At 46.7% G+C, this 14,998-nt stretch overlaps 1 long non-coding RNA gene and 1 pseudogene across 1 annotated transcript; both read left to right on the plus strand.

Moving 5' to 3' along the window:
• Positions 1-3,564: 3,564 nt before the first annotated feature.
• LOC119296799 lies at positions 3,565-5,456 on the plus strand. Its single transcript, XR_005145389.1, has 4 exons — positions 3,565-3,821; positions 3,911-4,270; positions 4,588-4,785; positions 5,201-5,456. It is a non-coding gene; the product is annotated as an uncharacterized LOC119296799 (long non-coding RNA).
• Positions 5,457-8,346: 2,890 nt separating this feature from the next.
• LOC119299035 lies at positions 8,347-11,219 on the plus strand (annotated as a pseudogene).
• Positions 11,220-14,998: the final 3,779 nt, after the last annotated feature.

Below are 14,998 nucleotides of genomic sequence, written 5' to 3' on the forward strand. Positions count from 1 at the left end.
GTTTTGTGGACCCTCCAAAGAATATTCAAGGTTGCAGAGGCTGTGCGCAAACTCAAGGTTACCAAGCGTGTAGCTTCATGAATTTCTCTCTCCCATTTCTCCTATATCTGTGCACTCCAATCGATCCTCAGTCTCATAGATATAAGCTGAGCATATGGCTGGACCTCCTAACGGTTGCAAATTTCTAGGATCCTATCCCATTGGTTTGTGAGATATTTGCCATTCCTTTCCAATACTTTGAACTAGTTTGATCATACCCGGTGACTGCATCTAGCATGATATCCTGACATGCCAACAACAAAGCTATGTTCTCCTTGTTGTGTACTCCCTCGGTTCCTAAATATAAGTCTTTTTAGAGATTCCAATGAAGACTACATACGGAGCAAAATGAGTGAACTGCACTTCAAAATATGTCTACATACATCCGTATGTACTCCTTATTGAAATATCTAAAAAGACTTATATTTAGAAACGGAGGGAGTAGTTTGCAACCCGGACCTCTTCCTAGAAGCTTAGAAGGCATGGAATTGATCCTATTCCGTTTCTTCAATTTGATCGCTTCATCGATTTGCTCAAAGTGGCTATAGACCGGGGTTTTATTTTATTTTTGTCGGTAAAAAAGATGAGATGGGATACAATACAATTGTACAATATAGTAGCTAGTGATCTGATTATTGAGCTCTGCGACTCTGCTTGCCTAGCCAGAGTATTAATCTATCGCTACCACTATTGTACAATTTGGGTGCCTGTTAATCCCTTATTATTTTGGATTTTGGCTGCCTATTAACTGTACTTGAGCACAGAAGTGTAATGTGAGTTTCAATACTCTGGCTAGGATGAATTTGCTTAGCAAAAGGGGGAGCCAAAACATTCGGAAAAACTAATAACTGTATTTATATGCTTCTACTACACCTATAAAAGGACGAGAGAGGCAGATCCAAACCATCTCAGCCGTCCAATTACGCAATCTAATGGTCCAGAGTCTCTCCATGTTTAACGCTAACAAGCCATCAATCCATCAGCGCTAATCCTGCCCGCCCTTCGTCAAAAAAGAAAACTGCCCCGCACGTCCGCAACACCTTCGCCTGAGCGTCGCTCCGATCGCCCGCTCCTCCTGCGCGTTGCTCTAATCGCACGCGGCACGACCTCCGCCGCAAATCCTCTACTACTCCTCTATGGCTGCTCCGATCCTCCACTCCGCCGCCGTCTGCCTCCGCTCCGGTCCTCCACGCCGCCGTTGGTGAACTCCTCCTCCGTCGCTGGCGCTCAACTCGGCAGGGGCCGCATGCCCCAGCCTGGGACTGCCGATGCGGACGCCTTACGCCATATGGTTGCTGGCTTCTGCCAACGCTTTACGCCCTGCGGTTGGCCGGTTGTTAGCTGCTGCCGACGCCTTAACTCCTGCTCCTCCCTATCCCCGTCACCGGAGGGATCCCCGGCGCGAGCGCCTCCTCCTCCACCTAACACGACCCCCTCAGCCCGCACAACGTCACCCACGCCCCCGTCGCCGGCAGATCAGATGGCCTGGACCCTGGAGGCGGCGACCTTCAGTATGTTGTGATGGGCCACGAATCTTCTTCCTGGTTCGATCTGTGACGATTTCTTTTCGTTCCTTGATCCCTTTGCAGGTTCTGTTAACTCCATCTAAAGGAGTTCGAGTACAATTTCATTTCAGAGAGAGCTGGTATAGATCTCTCCTCTTTCGCTGGTAATTCATTATCAATATGTAGCATTTTGGGGATACATTTTGTTTTAGGTGCTATGCTAGAAATGCTTAAATACAACTTCAGGTTTCAGTTGCGGTTTATGCTCATTGGCCATTTTCTGGACTATTGATCCATGGAGATAGAGTATGTTCTGTATGAAAAACATCATAACCAAATCTCATGCAGCTCCATGTAATTTGCCTTGTTGCCCTGCCCGCCGTCACCCGACGAGCTCGCCTCCGCTGAGGCCGCTGCCATGCGAGCCTGCCGTCGCCGTGCGAACGGGCTTCTGCTGAGGCCGCTGCCATGCGAGCCTGCCGTCGTCGTGCGAACCGGCTTCCGCCGAGGCCTCCGCCACGCGAACCCGCATCCGCTGCACCCGTACGACAGTACGACAGCAAGTTTTTCTGAAAAAGTGCAGATCCAATAGGACCGTACGTAGTATTCATTTATCCATGATGTTGGCGCTGTAATCAACACTTGGGGTGCACCGATTGCACTACTTGGGGTGCTTTGGGGCTAGGTTACAGCGCTGCTTTGGCATTGTGCTTTGTATGCCTCGAATTTATATTATTTCTCTCTCCCTGATCAAGATTCTAGCGGAGTGTGGAGGAGGAATGTGTAGGATTCTGATTCAGCTGTTGTAGAATTTTGTCGCAATAGCTTACTGAACAGTTTTTTTATCATGCTTCTTATTCTCCATAATTGATTCTAGAACTTCTCTCAGGGTCTGCTCTGTACTGTGGACACTGTGAGCACATGATGTTTGTGGTAATATTCCTAGAAACAAGTGATTGACGCAGATGGTACTCATTGATGCATCTCATGTACTGTTTTCTTATTCTAACTTAGTTGTTAAGTTGTTATAAATGTTAACTGATTCAGAAGTTACCAAAGGAGCTCTAGGTGGGGTATTTGAATCATAAAAGATGGTCCTTTTTCCAATCGAAGTAACACTTCAGCGACTTTATTTCAATGGCATATGTTCTCATTGGTTACCTGAAATCACTTTGTTCTTGCGTTTTACTTCACTCATTGAGAGGTTACATATAGATCGATTTCATCATATTTTGTATTGTCATAAGTGATTTAATTGGCTCAAGCTGTCGGTATCCGTCGAATAAGGTTCTATAAATATTTTAGGCAATTACGTCTGTGTATCTTTGCCAGACTAAGTTCCATGCAAAAGAATGCACATTTTGCTGAATTTCTTGCAGATTTTTAGTCAATTAAACACATGGTTATACAGATGTATGTTCGGTATAATTGTTTATAATTCTATGATCCCTATCCGTTGAGGTTTGGCAAGTTATAAGAAAATAGGTACAATGAAATTCCATTAATTAAGCTTTCTGTCAAACATTTCATGTCACTAAAGGTTCCGAAATGATGCTTGTCTAGAGGAAGATAGTAGCATGGCTTGTACATTAGGTCTGTAGGAACACAAGAGGTATATGAATATTCTCCGTCGTCACTGATCTTAATTCCGAAACGTTGCTCACTGATCATCATATGAGCTGCTAGCCCGCGCGCACTAGCTAATTTTTGTTCACCCTTTTTTCCCTATAATCTTTCTCTCTGCTTTTACTTCGCGATCCTGTAGCTATATATTAGGATGATATGCTGAGCACATATAAGATCGTCACAAGCAAGATAGCTGGACTATGGAGTGCCTAGGGCAGTGGTAATTCATAAATTGCATGATGTTTAATGAGAAGCATCTGAGAGTACTAATGTCCAGTAGTAAGATATGATTTTATAGGTGATCAAGCCAATATAAGTGTACGTGCATCCCCTTTTAGTACAGATTTATAAAAAGTATGATATATGCTATGATATTTTCCAGAACAGTTTGGCCCTTGATCTTGAGGCACTCATGTGTATTGCTTTTCTTCCTAGAGAAATACATGTCTATTGATTATTATTGGAATTGGTTTGAAGAAACAGAGTATGATCTTCTTTCACAAGTAGTGATCATAAAACAACAGGGAGAGGCGTTTTAGCTCCCGGAGGGTGTTTCAGCGGTGTGCTCGAGGACGAGTGTTGACAGCGCGGGTGTCCGATTTCCAGCGGCGCAGACATGGCGATGGATTTCTCCATCTCTCCGGTAGACAGGTCAGAAATCCCCTTCTTGGACAAGAAATCTTCTTCCATTTACTATCCAGCATCAGAGAGACCTTAGAGCTTTAGTTCAACGCGTGCAGGTTGCCCATCTTCCCGGATGAGGCGGCTAGCGTGGTGGCCCTAATGGATTTGATTGCGGGCGAAGAGGAATCCGCCAATAGATCTTGTGGGGCTGTTGTCGCCGGATTTGCGCATGGCTCATCTGGGCAGTTCATACGTGGTGTTGTGTGCAGCAAGGAGAGGACTGTAGCTACCGGTGGCGCCGCCATGTCCGGTTTCAGTGAGAGCGAGGGTGACAGCGCAGATGCAATTGACCAAGCCGACGACCAAAGCACATATTGATGAACACCAAGAGGCTGTGATTCAAGATCTAGTTATGGAGGGTCTGCTCAATCTACTACTTGCAAGGTGGATCCGCAAGCCCCTGGGTGGACTTAGAGGTAATAGGCATTTACTTATAAGAGGTAAATGGTCTGTAGCAAAACCAGAGTTGCAATGATGTCTTGGTTATTGTAGTTTCATATGATCCCCTGAGGCATTGTCAGAGTAGCCCAGCTTTTTTGTTTTGGTTGCCTGGACTATGAAAAAGTAAATAGAACTGGAAATGTTGTGATGGATATGAGTGTTGTAGTTGTACTGCCATGTGTTGGATCTTGCATTTCCCCTGAATTAGTTTCTTGTTACAAAAAAAACTAGACAGATGTACAAAAAATGATTGGTATTTCATATATAAGAATTTTGCTTCATGTTGTTGCAGAGTAAGAGTCGGGAATCAGCCAACGGATAGAGCCCCATGCCCAGAAAGATTAGGCGCGCTGGAGGAGACAATTCGAGGGCATGCAGATAAATTGGGGGACCATGTAGTTGAGCCTGCTATTGGCTTAACATTCGACTCCTTGGGGGATGCATATGATTTTTGCAACCTTTATTCGTGGGAGCATGGTTTTGGTATCAGGTAAGACATGCCATTTTGCTTGTTTTTCGTGGGAAACACATCTATGGCAAGTGCACACATAGTTTTCAATGTTTCAGTAAAGAGTCATCCATCGGGCATGAAGCAGTAGAACCATTGACTGAAGATTCCTTAGTTTACACACGATGTCTGACGAAGTGTGTTACTGCTCATGGAATTTTCAGAGTTAGAGTAAGAGGTCATCGATCCAACAGAGTTAGAATATTCATCATTTAAAATTAGATTGTAGGTCATGGGCAGTGTGTGAACATGTATGCTAATTGCCGACTAAATTTTCGGAGTAAAATATAACGTAGATTAGAAACACACGATTTCGTCATGTTATTGTAGAGCTTGATTAAGTTTATACAGTACATTTTATGGAGTATGCTAACTCTCCGCTGCACTGAAATTACAGGACACCCTGTCCCAGCGGGCTCGGCACACTCTCCGCTCCGCTGAAATTACAGGACAGCCTGTCCCAGCAGGCTCGACACTCTCCGCTCTGCTGAAATTACAGGACCGGACACTATGTCTGGGACTGGGAAGAATTGGTGCACTGGAGCAAATGATTTAGGGGTATACAGATTAGTTGGGTGAGCACGGTGCTATTGGGCTAACACTAGACTCTATGTAAGAAACCTATGGTTTTTACAATCTTTATTCATGGAAGCATGGTTTCGCCATTAGAATATTATGGGAAAAGTAGGCTTAATGTCGGGAAGACAAAATGTATGAAGGAAGTTTTCTGCGGATGGTTGGGAGAGGAGAGTGGCACAACAGTGGTGGCAGGAGGAAGAAGATAGCTCCATCCATCACTTGGCCGAGCTCCGACGTCCTCACGTCAAGCTTGGCTTGGAGTGCTGACAACGAAGCATTCTACATGGTATGCATCCACATCCACTTCATCTACTAGACGCTAAATCGAGTCAATGGACCAGTTGGCTAGAATTAGAAATTAACTGCGTGCATTTTGTGTTCGCGCCTCCGTGTATTTTGCTGGACGCTTAGTGTGTTCATCGCTGGGAGGAACTATCTCTAAATTACTTGTTATTATTGCAGTGTAGTAGCCAACGTGCATGTGGACTAATGTTTAATTATGTGAGATTATCCCAAAATGCCTGATGCTGTTAAGCTGCAAAACGCACCTTCGTAGATAGACTGAGAACCTGACAACCAACGTTCAGCATTTTATTTTCCCCAATGATGTCTTTCCGACTTTTTTTCCTGTGTCGGTGACAAATCTTGCCATGTGTTGGTTGTGCATGTAAAAAATAAAGGACCCCGATAACTGCCACACGTGTGGTGTATCGGGTGGTTGTGCCGCACGTCCTATGTGGCACGGAGACGACCCCGCCCACACGACCGCGTCCGGGCGCGCGCAGCCACAGCCCGCACGTCCGGTGCAGCGTGATCGCCCCGCACGAGCACGTCCGGGCGAGCGAGCACGCGGCCCGCACGACCCGTCTCGGCCGTCGCCCCTCCCCACCTGCGAGCCACACGCCCCGCGTGTCAGTAACCACGCGTCCCGCCGCGATTGACATGGTCCGGACCCTCTTCAGTTGCCATGTTGCTCAACTGCAGTTGCCATGTTGCTGAACTACAGTTGCCATGTCGGACAACTACAGTTGCCATGGTTGCTCAACTGCAGTTGCCGTCTAGGTCAAGTGCCGGATGCCATTTTTGGGCAACTGCAGTTGTTGCCATATCGGACAACTACAGTTATCATGATTTTGGAAAACTTTAAGAGTTGCCACCTACTAACACTGGACAGTTGCCATGTAGCACTAAAAAACATGGCAAAAAACATGTTGCGGGTAAAAAGAGAGTTGCCATCTGCTTACAAGCACGCTAGGGTAGTTGCCATGTATCCTGCAAAACACATGGCAACTGATGGCTTTTGGTGTGTGGGAGAGGAGACGGGAGGGCAGTTGCCATGTATCCTGCAAAACACATGGCAAACTGATGGCTTTTGGTGTGTGGGAGAGGAGACGGGAGGGCAGTTGTCATGTATCCTGCAAAACACATGGCAACTGATGGCTTTTGGTGTGTGGGAGAGGAGACGGGCATGTGGGTGACGGTGATATCTTTAGGAGTTGCCACCTACTAACACTAGACAGTTGCCATGTAACGCTGCAAAACAGACGTGGCAACAATAACATGTTCGGGTAAAAAGAGAGTTGCCATATGCTTACAATCATAAATAGGGCAGTTGCCATGTACCCTTCAAAAACATGGCAAATGACAGCTTAGGTGTGGGAGAGTGGGTGAATGGCAGTCGTGGGAGATGTGAAACAGGAGTGGTGCGTGGCGTGCGGGCGCGACAGCAGTTCCATCGCACGCCCCGACTGGCGAACGTTGGCCGCGGAGAGAAAACAGGCGTGTGGGCGAACTCCCCCACATGCCACACACACGAGTGGTCCTACGTGGCACATAAAATCAACCTTATTATGCCAAGATTCGTGCAAAAGGCGTTGGACAGTGATGTAAGCGTGTGGGCGAGTTGGCTAACGCCCACAAGTGTGGGCGTTAACATTTTCGAAAATAAAACCTCTACCCATACACTCCTGTTGTGAAGTTTTAGAAGACGCCCGATACATTTTAGGAGGCTCATGTGTAAAACTTGTAATTGATCTATCTGTATGTGACATCTACCAGTTTGAATTAAAAAATCATTAGTCATGGGACGTAAGGTGTTGATGGAGGTGGTGGGGGCAGCTAGAGTACCGCGGGCGGCTCCGTTTGTCCCAATGTCTGTACCAACGATGGCGTCAGGAAGGAAGCGCGCACATTGAGTGATACTGTTGTGTGGGCATCATGTACTGTTTTTATAATAGAAATACGAATCCAATACCAAGCCATGCCCAAATCATGAGGCACCTGTGTGGTCTAGATTGCAGGAGCATCTAGCCGAATTGCATTTCCGATTCTAACTTTTCTCTAAATCGAAAGAATAAGACACATTTTAGTGTGTTTGTTCATTCATTTTAGTCCATATGTAGTTCATATTGATATATTCAAAACATGTTATATTGGTGAATGGAGGGAGTATTATTTACACCTTTCATGCGATTTAATTTTTCTTTCACCCAAACAAATACTATTTTTTGGTGAAACAAATGCAGATGAAAAACTATGTAGAATCAAACAACTGTGTTAATAATCATAATTATGTGTGGAGTTAAGACATGCGTTGCACGTGCAAGCTTACTAGTATTATAAAAGTGCACATATCTTTTCTTTGAGATGAAAAAATGCACATATCTTGGCGGGTGCTGCGTCGGCAAGGAATATGGGCCAGCGACTTGAGGATCTGAATCGCGGGTTGGCCCATACATATCAGACGCGCGGGTGTGTCCCGTCTGCTGTTAACACTACAGCCGCATGCATACATATACGTACGTAACGTACCCATCGATCGTCGTCTTCCTCCCACATACCCTGACGGCCACCGAACCGAGTCAGCAACCCTAATCGATCCTGCTGCCGGCCGAACCGCCGCATTAATAGATCCTGCCGCCGGCGGAATCGCCGCCTCATTCGATCGCAGTCGCAGCAGACGTGATGTCGCCCAACAAGGTCCAGCCGCCGGGTCCCGACCGCAGGGGGCTCTTCTCCTGCCTCTACAGCGGCAACTGCGACCAACCCCCTAGCTTCTGTTTCAAACGCGATCTCCTCGCGTCCATCCCTGACTTATGCGAGGAGGCGTGCGACCGGCTACCCGTCGACGACATGCCAGCCGAAGCCGCCGACCAACTGATCTCATCCATGGGCAAATACGGCCTCTATCTCGGCCTCATGGACCCCGTCACCAACATCATCCTCAACACCATCGCCCACCTCCCGCAGGACTTCCGGGCAAACCCACCGCTTCCGCATGACTGTAAGAGGAGGAGGAGGTCCAAGAGGTTGGCTGGTGCGGCGCGGCCAAGGGATAGTTGGTCGAGCCACATTGGGCCAACATGCCGCAGAGATACCTGGCCCAGAGATGCCGCACCATCCTACCTGGCTCTCCACAGGTTCATGGTGAGATACTTTGGATGCCTCAGTGAAGAACAGGCCACCCGGTACCTCCACTGGGCAGGCACAGACCTGGCCCTGGCCGTCCTGCTCGCCGAGCACGATCTATACGCTGCTGAGCTTCAGCTCCCTGACCCCGCCACTGAAAGGACGCAAGCCGCCCTCATGTGCGCCGCAACCTGTGCATCGCACCCAGCGCCCGACGCCCTGGTGCGGCTCCACACGACGCCAGTTCCACTAGAGCGGCTCCACGCCGCCACCCCGTTTCTCAGGCCAGGAGGGCCAAAGCTCACTATCGACGACGTCAACACCCTCGTGGATCTACTGCGGTACCAGTGCAGTGCCCTCCTTGACCTCCAGGTCAAACTGCTGCCAGGAGGAAGAGAGGCCGTCGTGTACTGCCGGAACCTCAAGCCCGATGAAGGGAAGCTTGAGATTTGCAATAGCACGAGCTCCGTGGATGGATTCGATGTTGTAAGCATCAAGGTCCAGCGTCATGGGGACCTCTTTGCGTCCCTGCGGTCTGATCCTCAAGACAAGAGGTCCATGATATCGACGCTTTTAGCCAAGGCCGCGAAAACCTCTCGAAGCCGTGGTTTGGTAGAGATCTGCAATGGCGATGCATGTGAGTACACCGAGTCTCTCAGGATGAGGCTTCATGGTGTAATCCACACTTTCTATCTCAAAGTGTTCATCATGTTGCCCCCCCTCTACGGGGCTCATCCGCAACATATTGTGGGCTGGCCACTGCTATGGCCCCATGGACCCTGTCTCCAACATCACTGTCAACTCCATTTGGCACAGCATAGTGTACCCGCTACCCCTCTCTGAAATCAAAGAGTATCACATCATCGACACCCTATCTATGCTTCGAGTGGAGGTCCATTCCCTGGAAGGCCTAATGGCCCTCGTCCGAGGAAACTCTGAGTCTGGCTGCTCGACACAAGGGGTGATGGAGCACCTCTCTCGCAAATGTTGTGACCTGTCCGAGGAGACGCACACCTTGCAGCAGTTTGCTGCCGCAGCCGCAACCGCTCAACACCCACAGCATGCTGCACTAGGGCTATTCCTCACGTCCGTGACGCCCGATGTGCTGAATGACCTACGGCGCTTGCTGACCACCGACACCAATGGTGTGGTCTCCTGTGAATCTCTTGGCAAAATAGAGCACTTACTCCGACAAAAAGCAGTGACGTTGGATCCCAAACCTCCCAAGGTGGCCAAATTGTGCGAGGAGGCTAAGGAGACTCTGGTAAAAATGAAGTCATATTATAACAGAATGAAGTTATACCTTGGCTCTGAGCTTGAAAAGCTGCTGCGGAAATATGCCTCTGAGCATCCTCGGGTACGTGGCTTTGCTTTTATTCATCCTTGTATACATATCCATTACATCTCACTATCAGCTGCTTCATTTGACCTTGTTGTTGCTTGTTTTAGGAACCAAAATATGTGCTAAGTGTTATCTGTGGTGTGGTGGATGGTTCCAAATCCTTGGACAGGGAGTGCTACCACGTTAATTTTGTGGCTGCTTCCATATCAGGGACTGCCGGTAACCAACTCTTCTTCGCCAAACTCAACTGGTTGTTTCCTGGTGAGCAGCCAAAACCAAATTTCTGCTGTCCTCTACCCCTGATATATACTGGTAACTCCACATTCCTTCCAAGTAGCATGTGCAGCCATCTAGGTTTAAAACATTAGAGATTTTTTTCTGTTTCATTGAAAGATCCTTTTGATTTCCATTCAGGACTTTTCTTCTTTAAATCCTACGATGCTTGTTTGTTTCATCCAATCATAGAGATAGCTCCCATAAAGAATTACTTTTATAGGGGCACGGAGTGCACATTCAATGTCGTTTCACGATTCAGCATCATGTTCCTCCCAATTTAATTGGTACACCATTTTCAATATACTAGATGATACCCCGCGCGTTGCCGCGGAAATTCTTGGCAAATTTTAGAGATGTGATGAATTAAGAAAGAAAAAGTTAAACTAATAATGTGAGTGTAATAGCTGGAATATATGAAATAATATTTCACCGGCATCAAATATAAGTACTAATGTGTAGAGACTACTCCATATTGTTCCGAACAGGGCTTTATTTATATGTCCTTTCTGATTTTTCAGTCAACATTATGAATTTTCCAAGCATCAAAATGAATCATAATAAATCAATTTTGGTTTTGGTGACAGGCCGTTGCTACTATGGAGAGTCAACCGCGAGGAAGATTGTGTATCCAGATTCAGCAGACTTTATTAACAGTAATCATGATATTACCGACGATGGAACGGCACACACGGACGTAATACTGGACGCTGATTTAATGTTCGATTTTAGGAGTGACGCACAGTTTGCAAACGATATGAGGAAATACTGTGAACGTCAAAAAGAGTTGTCGCAGGAGGTTGATGAGTATTAATTTGAGAAAAGTATACTTTTCGTCCCTCAATTTTTCACAGAGTTTAGATTTAGTCCCTCAACTATGAAACCGGACAATTTGCATTTCGAACTTTCAATACCGGACAAAATTCATCCCTTGTATCAGCAGACCAGGTTTCACTGCTGACTTGGCATGGATTTTGACTGGTTTGACCGGTCCACGCCAACATGGCAAAGGAGCCGGCAAATCGCTCCTCACATTGGCAAATTAGCTTGCACCGGCGGCGGCGCTCTGGAATCTGGACGAGGCGGGTGCTAGCGGGGAGAGGCTGCGCCATGCCTTGGAGCAAGCTGGGGTGTCCGCGCGTCTGGGAAAGCAAGCACGGACACACGGGGTGGCCGAAGCTTTGCCGGCTACGACGGGCGGCGCTATGCGGGCATCGAGCTAGATGGCACGGGGAGGCTTGGGGAGACGGGAGAAACGACCAGGGGCTCACCTATAGCACGCACGCGTACTCAGACGCGACGCATAAGCACTTGAGCGACGGCTGCGTGGACGGCAATCGGTAGCAGAGCACGGGCTCGCAGCGGGGTGAGCTCGTGGATCGGGAGGACGCGTGAGGCTTAGGTAGGACCACGGGGAGCTTAGGAAGCCGACAGGAAGAACCGGAGCTTGCAAGAGGGGGAGATCGCAGCACGACGACAGTCACCGAAGTCGAGGAAGACGATTTGGGCGTCAGCGATTTAGGGCCTCCGGCGTTGCTTCCTTTGGTGTGGTTTACTACGACGGCGAGGTGGAGCACCTGCACATGGCGAGTCGTGGAGGAGGCCTATGCCGCTGCGGGCAACCCGTGCTGCTCCCGACAAGCTGCAGCACGATTCCCTCCTGCTGGAGCAGCAACAGGGACACCCAGCCGGCACAACGACAGAGACGTGCGTGTTGTAGAGCCCCTCAAGCACTAGCTCGGCGTCATAACCGCCGGCGTCCTGGCATGCCACCACAGCGCTTGTGCAGCCGGTGCACTATAAGTGCTCGTTCAAATGCCCATTAGAGAGAGATAATAGGAGGGAAGAAGAGATAGGATCAGTAGGACAGAGAAATACGGCTACTTGGACTATGACCGGTCAAAAACATGCCAAGTCACCGCCTTAGTTGTGTCGAGGGACAAAATTTGTCTGCTATTGAAAGTTCGAGATGCAAATTGTCCGGTTTCGTAGTTGAGGGACAAAATCTAGACTCCGTCAAGAATTAAGGGACGAAAAGTATACTTTTCTCTATTAGTTTCAACAGCGGGAGGAACTAGTATTAGGCCTTAACCTTATTAAGCCTGATGTAGAAATACTACTGTGTTAAGATTAAGCTTGTTGTAATACTTCTGTATTATGTATTCCATCTTGTCCGAACCTTCCTTGTTGTCTGCGATTATGTGATGAGCTGAAAATTTCATTGTTTGACGGAGGTTCATTTTATTTCTTTTCATCTGTAACAAGTTTGTACCGACTTTGTTGAACGTGCGCCTGCCTAAAGAGTAGAACACCTGGCCGCACACTCTTTTTTGCATGATTAGTTAGGGGCCACAAACATTGTGTTATACAAGAGTATATGCATAAATAAACACTCAATCCGATCCATATTAATTGTTGTTATGTATTCCATATTAATTGTCGCCAATTAATATGGATTGGAGTGAGTATATAATACTCCATCCGTTTCATAATGTAGTGCCAGTAGATTGTTTGAAAACTCAAAGTATGCTAATTCATGAGCCATCACATTGGTGCTTGTTCAAAGATGATAAATAGTGGCGGACCCAGAATAAAATTTAGCCGGGACCAATATTTAAGCTCTAAAACTTTTATATTTAAGCTCTAAAACTTTTACCAAAAAAGGATTTCGTCCCTCTTTATAAATAAAGCAAAAGCACTAAAAATTTAGATACAAATGCAAGCCTACTCAATCAAAATTCATAAAATTCAACTACCAGAAATATAAAAATACATTCGAGAGACATAAAAACTCAGCCTTGAAGTATTCCACTTCCTTTTTCCAATTTTAAAACATGTCTTAGAGTAAGGACTGTTCTTTTCAACTCCGGATTTTCCAACCAGATTCCGGGAAACTGCCCATAGATTCAGCTGCCAATGGAATCAGGCGTCCAGTCTTTTCAAAGATTGCAGTTTAAGATTGTTTTATGAGTTGTGTGGTGAAATGTCTATAATGCCCCTGGACCGAAATTGTGCGCTGAGTTGGTAACATTGAGTTGTGTTGAACTGTTTTACCCTGAATATTGAGTTATCCATGCAGTCATCGGAGATCACAAGAATCATCGCAAAACCGCGGATCCATTAGTGAAACTACAACCAAAAATAGTACGGTGCGGGTGGCTTTTGTAATTATTGTTATTTTCTAGAATTAATGATGATTATTTTTCGTGTGTTTTTTATTCACTGGCTCTTAGAAGAGAAATTAGTGAACTTTGCCGAAGTGTCACATTGCAGAGAACGGGTTTTCAGAAAGTTTTATTGTTCAAGTGCTAATCAAATGATTCACCTAATTATGAGGTTACTTTTTTTGAAAAGAAAAATATATTAATATCAAGTCGATACCAATTATGAGGTTAATTTAGGACGAAACAAGTTTTGACGTGCATTCTATTGAGCACCTCGTGTGCACCATTCTGCCGAGCACACACAAGGAAGATATGGCCACGCCATGGTATGAGCGACGTCGAGGGGCGAGGGGCGGCCTGTGGCACAACATGCACGAGAACAACGGCCACGAGCATGCTTTTCACGACACACCAGCTCGCCCTCCTCCTCTGTAAACTGGTCTCAGATCCACGACACTAGCGGCTGGAGTCGGCCTAGCCCCCGGCGAGAGGCAGGAGTCGTGGGATGGATCCAGGGAGAGACACAGAAGAGCCTCTTCGAGGAGGTCCCATGCAATTCCGCAACACTGCTGGAGCCTAGCAGGAAATCAAGCCGTGGGGGAGAGGAGCGGTGGCATTTGTTATATAATTAATCCCTCAAACAAGGATATTGCCCCGAAACTAAATGTTTTTTTAGGGACGTAGCAGAAGAGTAATGCTAGACACATGGAGAGAAGGTTTACGTGATTCACAGACTAGCAAACGTGGGAGCTTGGGATTGGAGAAGGGGGGAGGATGGGCCCCACCCCGCCTGAAGATCAGGGGGAGATAGATTAGTTAGAGAAGAAATATCCGTAACAACTCCGTAATAATCCTTGCATCTAGGATTATTGGTAGCAGAATCGCTGGAATCGTAGGTTTTTGGCGATTTTGAGATACATTTAGATTCATGGGTTTTGGACGATTTTGAGATACATTGCTATTCTGGCATGATTTTCCAAGATTCTCGGGGAAGAATAAAGTTCTTTTCTGTTTATGATTCTCCATACCCGTATTCTGAAATGAACTGGCCGAGCATCTTGTTATTTTTTTTTTCAAAAATGCTCCTAGATATGAAAAGAAGTATAGAAACAATAGCCCACATCTGTATATACTATACTTTAACAAATCATATTATTTATACCATACTTCTTTGAATTCCCAATATTTTTCAGTTTTTGTGAGGAAAATCATGACCAATCAAATGAGCTACATGCGTAGTTGCTCTTTGTCTACATGGTAAGTCGGCTCGACTAGATATGAAATAAATAATCTAAACTCAAAAGAAAAAAAATGCAATCCTGTTGTTGCCGCTGCCGCGTGCATACTTATGGTTCGCTGTTGCACCATCACAGGGACACGACTACTTTCCCGGTGAGGTTCCCTTGCGGGGAGTCGTCGAGGACACACC

The sequence above is a fragment of the Triticum dicoccoides genome, chromosome 5A (genome assembly GCF_002162155.2).
Source record: "Triticum dicoccoides isolate Atlit2015 ecotype Zavitan chromosome 5A, WEW_v2.0, whole genome shotgun sequence".
In the NCBI taxonomy this organism is placed as follows: domain Eukaryota; kingdom Viridiplantae; phylum Streptophyta; class Magnoliopsida; order Poales; family Poaceae; genus Triticum; species Triticum dicoccoides.